The sequence below is a fragment of the Rhinatrema bivittatum genome, chromosome 8, assembly GCF_901001135.1.
Source record: "Rhinatrema bivittatum chromosome 8, aRhiBiv1.1, whole genome shotgun sequence".
NCBI classification, from domain to species: domain Eukaryota; kingdom Metazoa; phylum Chordata; class Amphibia; order Gymnophiona; family Rhinatrematidae; genus Rhinatrema; species Rhinatrema bivittatum.
Window position 1 is genome coordinate 46,033,940 of NC_042622.1, and position 12,211 is coordinate 46,046,150.

The 12,211-nt window shown below is 44.6% G+C and overlaps 1 protein-coding gene across 1 annotated transcript in view; it reads right to left on the minus strand.

The window, feature by feature from the left end:
• The window catches only part of BPI (bactericidal permeability increasing protein), a 120,738-nt gene that overhangs the window by 13,854 nt on the left and 94,673 nt on the right, over window positions 1-12,211 (minus strand). The gene's annotated exons all lie outside the window — the stretch shown is intronic.

The following is a 12,211-nucleotide window of genomic DNA, read 5'->3' on the forward strand; positions in this document are numbered from 1 at the left end:
ACACCTACCCATCTACCCTGCTGGTGCACCTGCACCCCAACACAAGATTAGAGAATTGAGAGGAGGAGAGCAGTCTAACTTGTTTCTTGCCAGAATGCTGGCTTTGCCTCCTCATACTTTGAACCCCATGTGCAAACAATCAGGCCGATACAGTACAGTGCGCTCTGACGGAGCACACTGTTAACCTGTCATTGGACGCGCATTTTCCCTTACCCCTTATTCAGTAAGGGGCGGAAAACGCGCGTCCAACCCGCCGAACCTCACAGCGCCCTCAACATGCAAATGCATGTTGATGGCCCTATTAGGTATTTGCGCGCGATTCAGAAAGTAAAATGTGCAGCCAAGCCGCAAATTTTACTTTCGGAAATTAGCGCCTACCCAAAGGTAGGCGCTAATTTCTTCCGGCACCGGGAAAGTGCACAGAAAAGCAATAAAAACTGCTTTTCTGTGCTCCCTCCGACTTAATATCATGGCGATATTGTCGGAGGTCCCAAAGAGTAAAAAAAGTTTTAAAAAAAGAAAAAAAAAATTTTGAAGTCAGCCGGCGGCTGTCGGGTCGAAAACCGGATGCTCAATTTTGCCGGCGTCCGGTTTCCGAGCCCGTGGCTGTCAGGGGGGCTCGAGAACCGATGCCGGCAAAATTGAGCGTCGGCTGTCAAACCCGCTGACAGCCGCCGCTCCTGTCAAAAAGGAGGCGCTAGGGACGCGCTAGTGTCCCTAGCGCCTCCTTTTGCCCGTTTCTACCGCCAGGCCTCATTTGAATACTGTATCGCACACAGGCTAGTGGCCTATGCGCGCGCCGGGAGAGCAGGCGTTTGCCCGCTCTCCCGCGGACTTTACTGAATCGGCCTGAATGTGAAGTAGTACCAAGTGGCAAAGTTACATCACTTTCAGCTCCCTCTGTTTATAATAGTGATTTATAAGTGTAAATAAATAAATAAATACAATTCTGCAAGTGCCGGCAAAGCAGCAGGAGCAAGGTAGGCTGCTCTCCTCTTTCTATTGCTTTCCTGGTCATGGATGGGTGCATGGATGAGGAGGATTGGGTGGATGGGTGCAGAAGGAGATGCGTGATCAGCCACTCTAGCGGGTGGGTGGGGGAGATTCAGACATTTTGATGGAAGGGATTGTGATGACAGAAGCCCTATATTGGCAACCTCCCTCCTCCGTCTCACATTGGGCCACCTGCAGCTTGTGCTAACTGGGCCCACATATTTGGCCTGGTTAGAGCAGGCTGCAGAGGCTAACTCAGAGCTGACACGGTCATTTTAGCATGGCAGCATTCTACAGCTCATTAATCTGGGTATGAGAGAGTGCATTACTCTCTAAAACAGTAATTTAGCACAGACGTTAGAATTGCCAGGTTTTACCGCCAATTAGTACAAAAAAACCTCACAGCAATGTCGCTATATGAATAAAATAGAATGTTATTTATTTTTATTAGCTCCTTTATTTTATGAAAATTACCCTGATCATTTAGCTATAGTATATAATAATAATGCCATTTATCTAATAATAATATTTATTATATGCTTTACCACCAAATGCATCCAAAGCATCATATAACAAGCATTTTAAAACACAAATATCAATATATTTTTTTTGTTTTTATGTAATCTGTCTAGCAAGCTGACCTGATATAGGCAGAATAGAAGAATTTTAAATAAATAACTAAATATTCAATACCCAGACACTCCTCCACCCCTAAATACAGTATAAAATCCATTAATAAACCCCACTATAAATAAAAACATTTAAATATGACCCACCCTACAATCTTTAAAAACCCTTTAAAGATTATTATTCCCACTTTAAACTAACCTAGCAGATTTTAGCATCAAATGGTTATATACAATTTTCAACCAGCCATAGCATTTTAAATGGGCTCAGCCAAAGAACCAAGTTTTCAAGCCTTGTTTAAAAAGTCCATTCTCCTACAAAATCCGAAGTCTTTCGGTAATGCATTCCACAGGAACAGTGCAGCACAGGAGACTGCTCTATTTCTTGTTATAAATAATCTTGCCTCTGTAAATGAAGGGGTGACTACTTAGTGTGCCCATGCAGAAGATCTCAGAGACCTTCCAAAGGTACATCTAGTCAGGTGGTCCTGCAGATATTATGATCCTTGCTCCTGAATTGCTTTAAAAACAAGAGTTATTACTCTGGCAGCCAGCGGAGGGACTTCAGTGTGGGAGTAATGTGTTTGTTTATGTGTGAGGCATTAGGAAATCTCTGGACTAAGATTTTGTGATTGACAAAAATGAAATGTGTCTCATGTTATGACAGAATCATGTTATGGCAGTGGAGAGCAACAAGGCTTTACAAGTTCTCTACTACAGTGGTCCCCAACCTTTTTTGCACCAGGGACCGGCTTCAAGCAAGACCATTTTTCCATGGCCCGGCAGGGTGGGGGCGGGGCTTTGGTCATATGGGGGCGGGGTTATGGAGGGGGTTGGATTTTAGTGCACACTTATCATTTAATTATGACATTTATAATGTGAATGTGACTCAACTCACCATAGGTTCTCACATGCATGGCACACTAGAGATGTGAATCGGAACTGAAATCCGAACCGATTCTGGTTCCGATTCACATCTATAGAGATGTGAATCGGAACTGAAATCCGAACCGATTCTGGTTCCGATTCACATCTATAGAGATGTGAATCGGAACTGAAATCCGAACCGATTCTGGTTCCGATTCACATCTCTATGGCACACTGACCCATGATCGTCACGGGGCTAGATGTAAAAGTACAGTTTGTATCCACGGGAACCCCCCTGACCCACAATAATGGATGTAAAGCAGAATTATGACATTCCCCATACAACTCACCCTACAAAAAAGATATTCTGGTTCTGGTGTCATCTCAGTAACAGCAACTCAAACTCCTACTTCCAGGCTCAATAGCCCTACTTATGAAAAGACAGCAGTTTACCACCAATTCATGTCCTCTGAGAAATCACAACAAATAAGACCGATACAAACGCTTACATGCTAGCAAAATATCTCATCTCGGTAACAGACACAGAACCGACCTAACATACTCCCAGGATCTGTAGTAATTAGGGATGTGAATCGTGTCCTCGATCGTCTTAACGATCGATTTCGGCTGGGAGGGGGAGGGAATCGTATTGTTGCCGTTTGGGGGGGTAAAATATCGTGAAAAATCGTTAAAAATCGTTAAAAATTGAAAAATCGAAAAATCGAAAAACCGGCACATTAAAACCCCCTAAAACCCACCCCCGACCCTTTAAATTAAATCCCCCACCCTCCCGAACCCCCCCCCAAATAACTTAAATAACCTGCGGGTCCAGCGGCGGTCCGGAACGGCAGCGGTCCGGAACGGGCTCCTGCTCTGAATCTTGTCGTCTTCAGCCGGCGCCATTTTCCAAAATGGCGCCGAAAAATGGCGGCGGCCATAGACGAAAAAGATTGGACGGCAGGAGGTCCTTCCGGACCCCCGCTGGACTTTTGGCAAGTCTCGTGGGGGTCAGGAGGCCCCCCACAAGCTGGCCAAAAGTTCCTGGAGGTCCAGCGGGGGTCAGGGAGCGATTTCCCGCCGCGAATCGTTTTCGTACGGAAAATGGCGCCGGCAGGAGATCGACTGCAGGAGGTCGTTCAGCGAGGGTTCCGGCGCCTCGCTGAACGACCTCCTGCAGTCGATCTCCTGCCGGCGCCATTTTCCGTACGAAAACGATTCGCGGCGGGAAATCGCTCCCTGACCCCCGCTGGACCTCCAGGAACTTTTGGCCAGCTTGTGGGGGGCCTCCTGACCCCCACGAGACTTGCCAAAAGTCCAGCGGGGGTCCGGAAGGACCTCCTGCCGTCCAATCTTTTTCGTCTATGGCCGCCGCCATTTTTCGGCGCCATTTTGGAAAATGGCGCCGGCTGAAGACGACAAGATTCAGAGCAGGAGCCCGTTCCGGACCGCTGCCGTTCCGGACCGCCGCTGGACCCGCAGGTTATTTAAGTTATTTGGGGGGGGGGGTTCGGGAGGGTGGGGGATTTAATTTAAAGGGTCGGGGGTGGGTTTTAGGGGGTTTTAGTGTGCCGGCTCACGATTCTAACGATTTATAACGATAAATCGTTAGAATCTGTATTGTATTGTGTTCCATAACGGTTTAAGACGATATTAAAATTATCGGACGATAATTTTAATCGTCCTAAAACGATTCACATCCCTAGTAGTAATGCACATAAACTAATCCGCACACAGTTACACCTGTATTATGGCATACACTCAAACAGGAGCAACCCTATCTATGAAAAGGCAACACTACAAATATAAAATCAGGTCCTAGAGGCTATTCCAACTTGCCTTCACTGCGGTGAGATCGGAGCTGTTCCTGACCTGCGGGCTGAGGGAGGAAAGGACGCCGGCTTGACCGACGTCAGAGGGCGGCGCCGGAAGATCTGTGAAAAGGCGCCTCCCGAGAGAGTTCCCCTGAGGCTATTCCAACTTGCCTTCACTGCGGTGAGATCGGAGCTGTTCCTGACCTGCGGGCTGAGGGAGGAAAGGACGCCGGCTTGACCGACGTCAGAGGGCGGCGCCAGAAGATCTGTGAAAAGGCGCCTCCCGAGAGAGTTCCCCTGAGGCTATTCCAACTTGCCTTCACTGCGGTGAGATCGAAGCTGTTCCTGACCTGCGGGCTGAGGGAGGAAAGGACGCTGGCTTGACCGATGTCAGAGGGTAGCGCCGGAAGATCTGTGAAAAGGCGCCTCCCGAGAGAGTTCCCCTGAGGCTATTCCAACTTGCCTTCACTGCGGTGAGATCGGAGCTGTTCCTGACCTGCGGGCTGAGGGAGGAAAGGACGCCGGCTTGACCGACGTCAGAGGGCGGCGCCGGAAGATCTGTGAAAAGGCACCCCCCCTCTCGGCGCGTCGTCGAAGCCGCGCGCGTCCAAGGGGCACGCGCGACTTTGCCCGACTTTGCCCGATAAAGCCCGGGCCTTACTTATTTGAGGTTTATCTTTTGATATATTGGATCGAGGAAAGTGCTACATAAGCAAGAATTATATTTTGCAGCTGAATTAAGTTGAACCTATGCCGGCGAAGAGGAAAGGGAAGGTGCGGATCTTAGCCCGGGACCAGCCCTATCCACCTCCACGCAGCTAGAAATACAACAATTCTTGACCCAGCTGAGCAAGCAAGGAGCTGATGAAGCCGTTGGAAATCCCCAAGGAGGAGAAATGGGGATCTCCCGTGAAGAGGTGTCCTTAAGTCCAGATGCCAGAATACCACCGGAACAGCGTGCATATGAGGAACAGGCTGCTCATTTGTCTACCCCACCTGGGGAAAGAACAAATGAGCAAGAGGGAGCCTTATCTTCAATTTTGATGCAGGAAATTGTCAGGCCAGAAAAGGTGACTCTTGAGGCGATTTGGGATGCTGTAAAAAGTTTAAATGGAGCTGTAAACAGATTGGAAACAAAGATGGACTCATTGACTCTTGAAAATCAGGGTAAGATACAACAAATGAATACTAATATATCAGAGGTTTCTAGAAAAGTTAACAAAAATGAGGAAGAATTAAAAATGATACATAAGTTGAATGTCATGGTAGTAAAAGAACAAACTGCTATTTCACACCGTTTAGAAATGATAGAGAATAAGTCAAGGCATTTAAACATACGTATCACTAATTTTCCTCAGGTATTAGGGGAACTACCTTATATTTCGTTAAAAACGTACCTAAAGGAAGTTTTATTATTTTCTGATAATGATTTACCATCTATTAACACATGTTATTTTGTATCAACAAGATCCCCAGTACCTTCAAATTTATCAAACTTTTTGGAGGATTCCTCCTTAGAAGTATTGCATAGAAACACCCTGATAGTCTCTTTTATTTTAAAGAAAGATATCAGTACCCTAATGAAAAAATATTTTCAAAAATTTCCAACCAGTTTTTACGGCCAAATAGTAAAAATATACCCTGACTTGGCTCCTATCACGAGGTTGAAACGGAAAGAATTTTTGAAATTACGTCAAAAAGCTATTTCCTTAGGTTTTTCCTTCTTTCTAAGATACCCGTGTAGATGTGAGTTAAAGAAAGGGGAAGCTGAATATGTGTTTTTCCAGTTAGAACAATTACATAGATTTCTTGAAGCTCAACAACAGCCTATAGCATCTACACCATTGCCCAATGAGTCACCAAATCTGAGGGTACAATTAAGTGTGTGAAATGGCACGAGTAATAAGTAATCAGCTGGTAAATATGAATAGCTATCGATATTGTTCTTTTTTTTTTTTCCTTATTAGTCTCCTCAATTATTTCAGATTCCTCACATAGCCTCAATGTTTCTTCTCTAATAGAAAGAGATTAGAGGATACTTTTTTGTTGTTTTTCCTTTTCATATTTGAATATGCAAAATTTTAAGTTTGAATATGTCAGGTGTGACTATTATGGATTAGTTATAGCCTTATAGAAATTGTATATCGAATGTGATTTCAGAAATTGGAAATGTAAGTTGGATGTTAATATTTTGATTGTGTATCAAATAATGGAAAATTTGAAAATAAAGAATTATAAAATCAGGTCCTAAAAACCAATACACCTCTTATTAGGAAAACAGAACTAGCAAGGAGCTATAGATCCCCACACAGAAATAATTGTAAAACTATACTAATAAGCAGAATAAATGTTTCAAAACAGCTATGAACAGAATAACATCCAACAATTAAAAACTCATAAAAACTATTAAACATTCTCCAAACACCAATAAAATATTTCAGAAAAGCAGACATCACACAATTAAAATGGCAGTCAAGAAAAATAAACTTAAAAAGCCACCTTTACTTACCCCCTCCAGCAGCTCTCCTACTCCCCTTCCCTGCAGGCCGTGGCACTCACCAGAAGCAGCAGTAGAAGCTAAGCTCTATACTTATGGTCCTCTTCCTTAGTGCCCATGTCTCTCACACACACACCATACCAGTCATGCCCCCATGACCAGTTTCTGTCTCTCACACACCAATCATCTCCCAAACAGTCTTTGGCACACACACACACCAGTCACCTTCCTGAACAGTTTCTCTCATGCCATACACACACACACACAGGCTTCCCACTCCCGTGTTCTACTTACATATATGGGCTTCTCACTCTCATAATCACTTTCTCTGTGTGTCTCTCTCTCTCTCTCTCACACACACACACATCCACACACACTCACTCACCAGTCTCTCACTCCCATGCTTGTTCTCTCCACATGCACAGGCTTCTCATTCCCATAATCACTTTCTTTCTCTCTTCTCACACACACACTCACCAGTCTCTCACTCCCATGTTCTCTTTCAGATATACAGGCTTCTCCCTCCCATGATGTGTCTCACACACACCCAGGTATCTCACTCCCATGCTCACTCTTCACATGCACAGGCTTCTCATTCCCATAATCACTTTATTTCTCTCTCTCTCTCTCTCTCTCACACACACACACACCCCAGTCACCTGATCTCGCTCATGCATACACACACACACACAGGCTTTCCACTCCCATGTTCTCTTTCAGATATACAGGCTTCTCCCTCCCATGCTGTGTCTCACACACACCCAGGTGTCTCACTCTCATGCTCACTCTTCACATGCACAGGCTTCTCATTCCCATAATCACTTTCTCTCTGTTACACACACACCAGTCTCTCTCATTTCCATGCTCACTCTCCACGTGCACAGGCTTCTCATTCCCTGAATCACATTCTCTCACATTCACACACACCAGTCTTTTTCTCTCACACACACCATCACCTTACCAAGCAGTCTCTCTCTCTCATGCATGCACACTCACCCAGGTTTCTCACTCCCATGCTTTCTTTCACCCCCACAACACCAGGCTTCTTACTCCCATGCTTTCCCACATACCCAGACTTCTCACTTCCATGCTTTTTCTCTCTCTCACACACACACGAGTCACCTCCCTGACTAATGTCTCACACTCTCACATACACATCAGTCATCTCCTTGAGTAGTCACTTTCATTGTCTCTCACATACACACACACATCAGCTCTCTGACCAGTCAATCACACACAGGCTGGCTGGCTGCTTCTCTCTCTTTCTCTACTCACATCCTCTTCTCCCCCCCCCAAGCACAAATGGGAGCTGCAGCAGCTCCCGCAGGCCAAGAAAGAAGAATCCCATCGGCCACGGGAGGCTCATGCTGCTGACTCCTTTCTCGATTACCGGCTGCTTCTATTGCTCGGGGACCGACACTGCAGCCACCGCTGCTACTTTATCACGCGGCACGGCTCTTTCTCCTTCCCGCGCACCGCTCCATGTATCACTTCCTGTTCCCGGTCACGGGAGGGGGGGGGGGGCAGGGGCGGGAAGAAGAAAAGGCCAGCCGCGGGTGCCACAGCTTCTTCTAGCACTGCTGCCGTTCCCACTGGGCTTGAACGTGCTGACAGCCCGGCGGCAACGGCAGCGGGAGAGACCGTGAGCGCGCGACACACCTGCCGGTGCTTGGCGGCGCCGCGGACCGGCAAAAAACTCCCACGGCCCGGTCCGCGGACCGGTGGTTGGGGACCCCGCTCTACTATAACAGTGAGAGCAATAAGGGAATTTTTCAAAGGTTTAGCCAGATCACTTCAGGAGATAGCCAGCTAAACCTCAGCTTTTGAATATTTCCCCCTCTTATAAGCTGATGCAATAAGGTGTGCCCAGCCTAGCACATGGGTTGGGCATGCATTTTGGGTGCACAAGATTAGCATGTCCATAACACGCACCCTAACAAACGCATACCCGATAGCACCCAATGCATGTCAATTCCATGTAGATGAAGACATTGGTGTAGATTTTAAAAGCCTGACACACGCCAAAGCCGGGAGGTACGCACATGTCTCAGGCCAGCTCATGCTACGCGTCGCGTATCTCCCTGTACGTGCACAAATAACAAAGTTCTAAAAGGTTGCAGGGCATGAGCAAAGCCTGGGTGGGGGTGGGTTTGTACCCTAAAATGTGCACATAAGTACGTATGCACACAAGCGCGCTCCGGGGTCCTCTACCATGTAACTTTACTTCTGCTATGGAAGACGTGTAAGTAGAAAAATAAAAAAAATCCTGGCTAGTTAACGGGATTTTAAGGGTCAGGGTAGGTAGGATAAAAGAGAGGCCAGCTAGGGGTTAAGGAAGTCCTATCCTTTAACTGGGAACAGACTGGGGAAATAGGTATTGGCATCGGCGTCGGCGTGCATATCTTATAAAATCCCCCCACTTACGTGATAGATGCAACATTTGTGTGTGCATGTGCGCATCCATATAAACTTGTGCGCACATGTATGTGCCTCCAGCCAATTTTATAACATGCACGCATATATCTCCCCACTCTTGGAATTTTTAATAACAAACATTAGCATGAAAAAACCTACTATAATTCTCAGCGACTTCAACCTCTACACCGATGATAACCCCAGATCACAAAATTGCCAAACCTTGCTCAACATGCTTTCTAGCCTAAACCTAACCCAACTAGTGAACAACCCCACTCATAATGCTGGCCACACCTTGGACCTGATTTTCACCAACCACTACTTCTCAGACACATCAATTTCATCCAAACCTGTTCCTTGGTCTGATCATCACCTATTACAATGCACGACACAAGTAACAACCAATTACATCACTAAAAATAATGAACCACTATCATTCAAATACAGACCTCCCTTCCAATCCGACTTACTCCAACAAGAACTAGGTAAACAACTAGCGAATCTAGACCTCTCCAATATTAACACCGCCACCCAATTCTGGTTCCACCTCACTGAACAAACTGCAAATAACATAAACCCCGTGAAATCGAAACTGGTAAAAAATAACCGAGGAAAGAACAACTCATGGTTCAACTCCCACCTTAGATCAATGAAATCCAACCTTAGGAAATTGGAAAAAGAATGGCGAAAATCCAAATGCCCAGTATCCCTTCAAAGATACCGCACACAACTCGCCACCTATAAAAAGATGATACTGAACACCAAACGCGACTACTACAGTCAAAAGATAAAAAACTCCACAAACAACTCCAACTCCCTCTTCAACATTGTAAGAAACCATATAGATGAGAATAACAACAACACCCCCACATCTGAATCGAATAATTTAAGCCAAGACCTTGCCATGTTCTTTAAAAATAAAATAAACAAAATTACTGGCATCTTCAACAATTCTGTGAACAAGAAGAACAACTAGACGCAACAAAGATAACACCATGGTTGAATTTCGATCCTATCACAAATATTGAAACTGAAAAAATGCTAAGGAAAATAAACCCAGCTCGTCATGATCTTGACATCATCCCAACCCGCGAATTAAAGGAAATGGCACACATAATTGCCCCCACTATAGCAGCAATTATAAACAAATCACTTGAAGAAGGTGAACTACCAACTAAAATAAAATTGCAACAATCACTCCAATTCCAAAAAAAAAGAACCTACACCCAGATGATCTGAATAATTACTGTCCTATCTCTAACCTTCCCTTACTTGCAGCATTGATGCAGCTTAATGAACACCTGGAAAACAACAAAATACTACATCCGTCTCAGCATGGCTTCAGAAAAAATCGCAGTACAGAAACCCTGCTCTAAATTTATCAAACAAAATAATAAGAGGTTTTGACAATAAACTAAGTCACTTACTAATTCTTCTAGATCTCTCTGTGGCTTTTGACACCATAGACCACAAAAGCCTGATATCCAGACTTGCAAACATAGGTCTTTCAGGCACAACAACAACTCCTCTGATCCCCTCCCCCTTGAAACAGGGGTTCCACAAGGGTCCGCCCTCTCGGCCACCCTCTTTAATATCTATCTACTCCCACTCTGCCAACTCATCTCAAGTCTAGGCATCACATACTATATGTACGCCGACGACATTCAACTCCTCATTCCAATAACCTCAACGATTGAAGACGCACTGAGTCTAACAGCCAACCACCTTATCGCAATCAGAAACATGCTGAACCACCTAAAACTATGCCTCAACATGAACAAAACTGAATGCATCCTCATTGAAAGAAACAACACAGGCCAAATAACCCCACTGCCACCCTTACAAATCGACAACACTAACATCCAACTGAAGAACAATACTAAGGACCTCGGTATCTGGATCGACAACGAACTAAACCACAAAAAGAACATCGCAACAACTCACAGTCTAGGGCTCTTAAGAAACATTAAAAAATATGTATTGTGATAAATGTATTCTCCTCCTTTGGTATTATCCTGACTCTTGAATTTACTGCTTGCGGTGTTGAAAAATATATGTACATGTTTGTACAATGCTTGTTCACTGTAATACCTGTCCGTAGATGTTCGTATAATGTAATCCCTTTTTCAATTTGCCTGTATATAGAATGATGTAATGTGTTAACTTAATAAGTTCAAGAAGTTCTCGGTTAAATTTGTTCATCTGTAATAAGTTGTTAAACTGTAAACCGGAGTGAAGGCAGCTTGCTATACCTCGGTATATAAACGATCCTAAATAAATAAAATAAATAAAAAATATATGTATGTATGTTATAAAATGGTCGCATCTCTGAATGTGAGCTAGCAAACACACGCACATGTGCGCCCGCACGCCAATATGAAAGTCACCATCATTAGCTATTACCTCCCTATGCAGGAAAGTGCACCCAAAGGCTGGGCACCCAACACACATTTTTTTTAACGCAGTGAATTTAACCCCAACTCTGGAGGTGGATTAAAGTTAACTCACAGTCTAGGGCTCTTAAGAAACATTAAAAAATATGTATTGTGATAAATGTGTTCTCCTCCTTTGGTATTATCCTGACTCTTGAATTTACTGCTTGCGGTGTTGAAAAATATATGTACATTGATTTGATCAAAAATAAGCACATTTTTCTTATGACTACACAATTTAGATGCCCTTAGCAATGAGCGCATGATGTAATAAATTTAAGCATTGAAATCAGCACCTCAGCAAAATAAACAAAAAGAAGCACAAACAAAACTGACATTTGTATTGAGTGCCTGTTGCAGTTGTGGGCACCCAATGAAATAAACTCTTTTGAACATTTGAAATGCACAATTCTCACGTAGCACAACTTTTTTTTTTACATTGCCCTGATTTTCCTCTCGTACTCTATCGGGTGCACAGGGGATGAGGCTCCACGCATTAGGAATAGGGGGTGCTCAATATGAGCGCCTGTTTTGAGCGTGTATCTTATTGCATCAGACTATTAGTGGTTA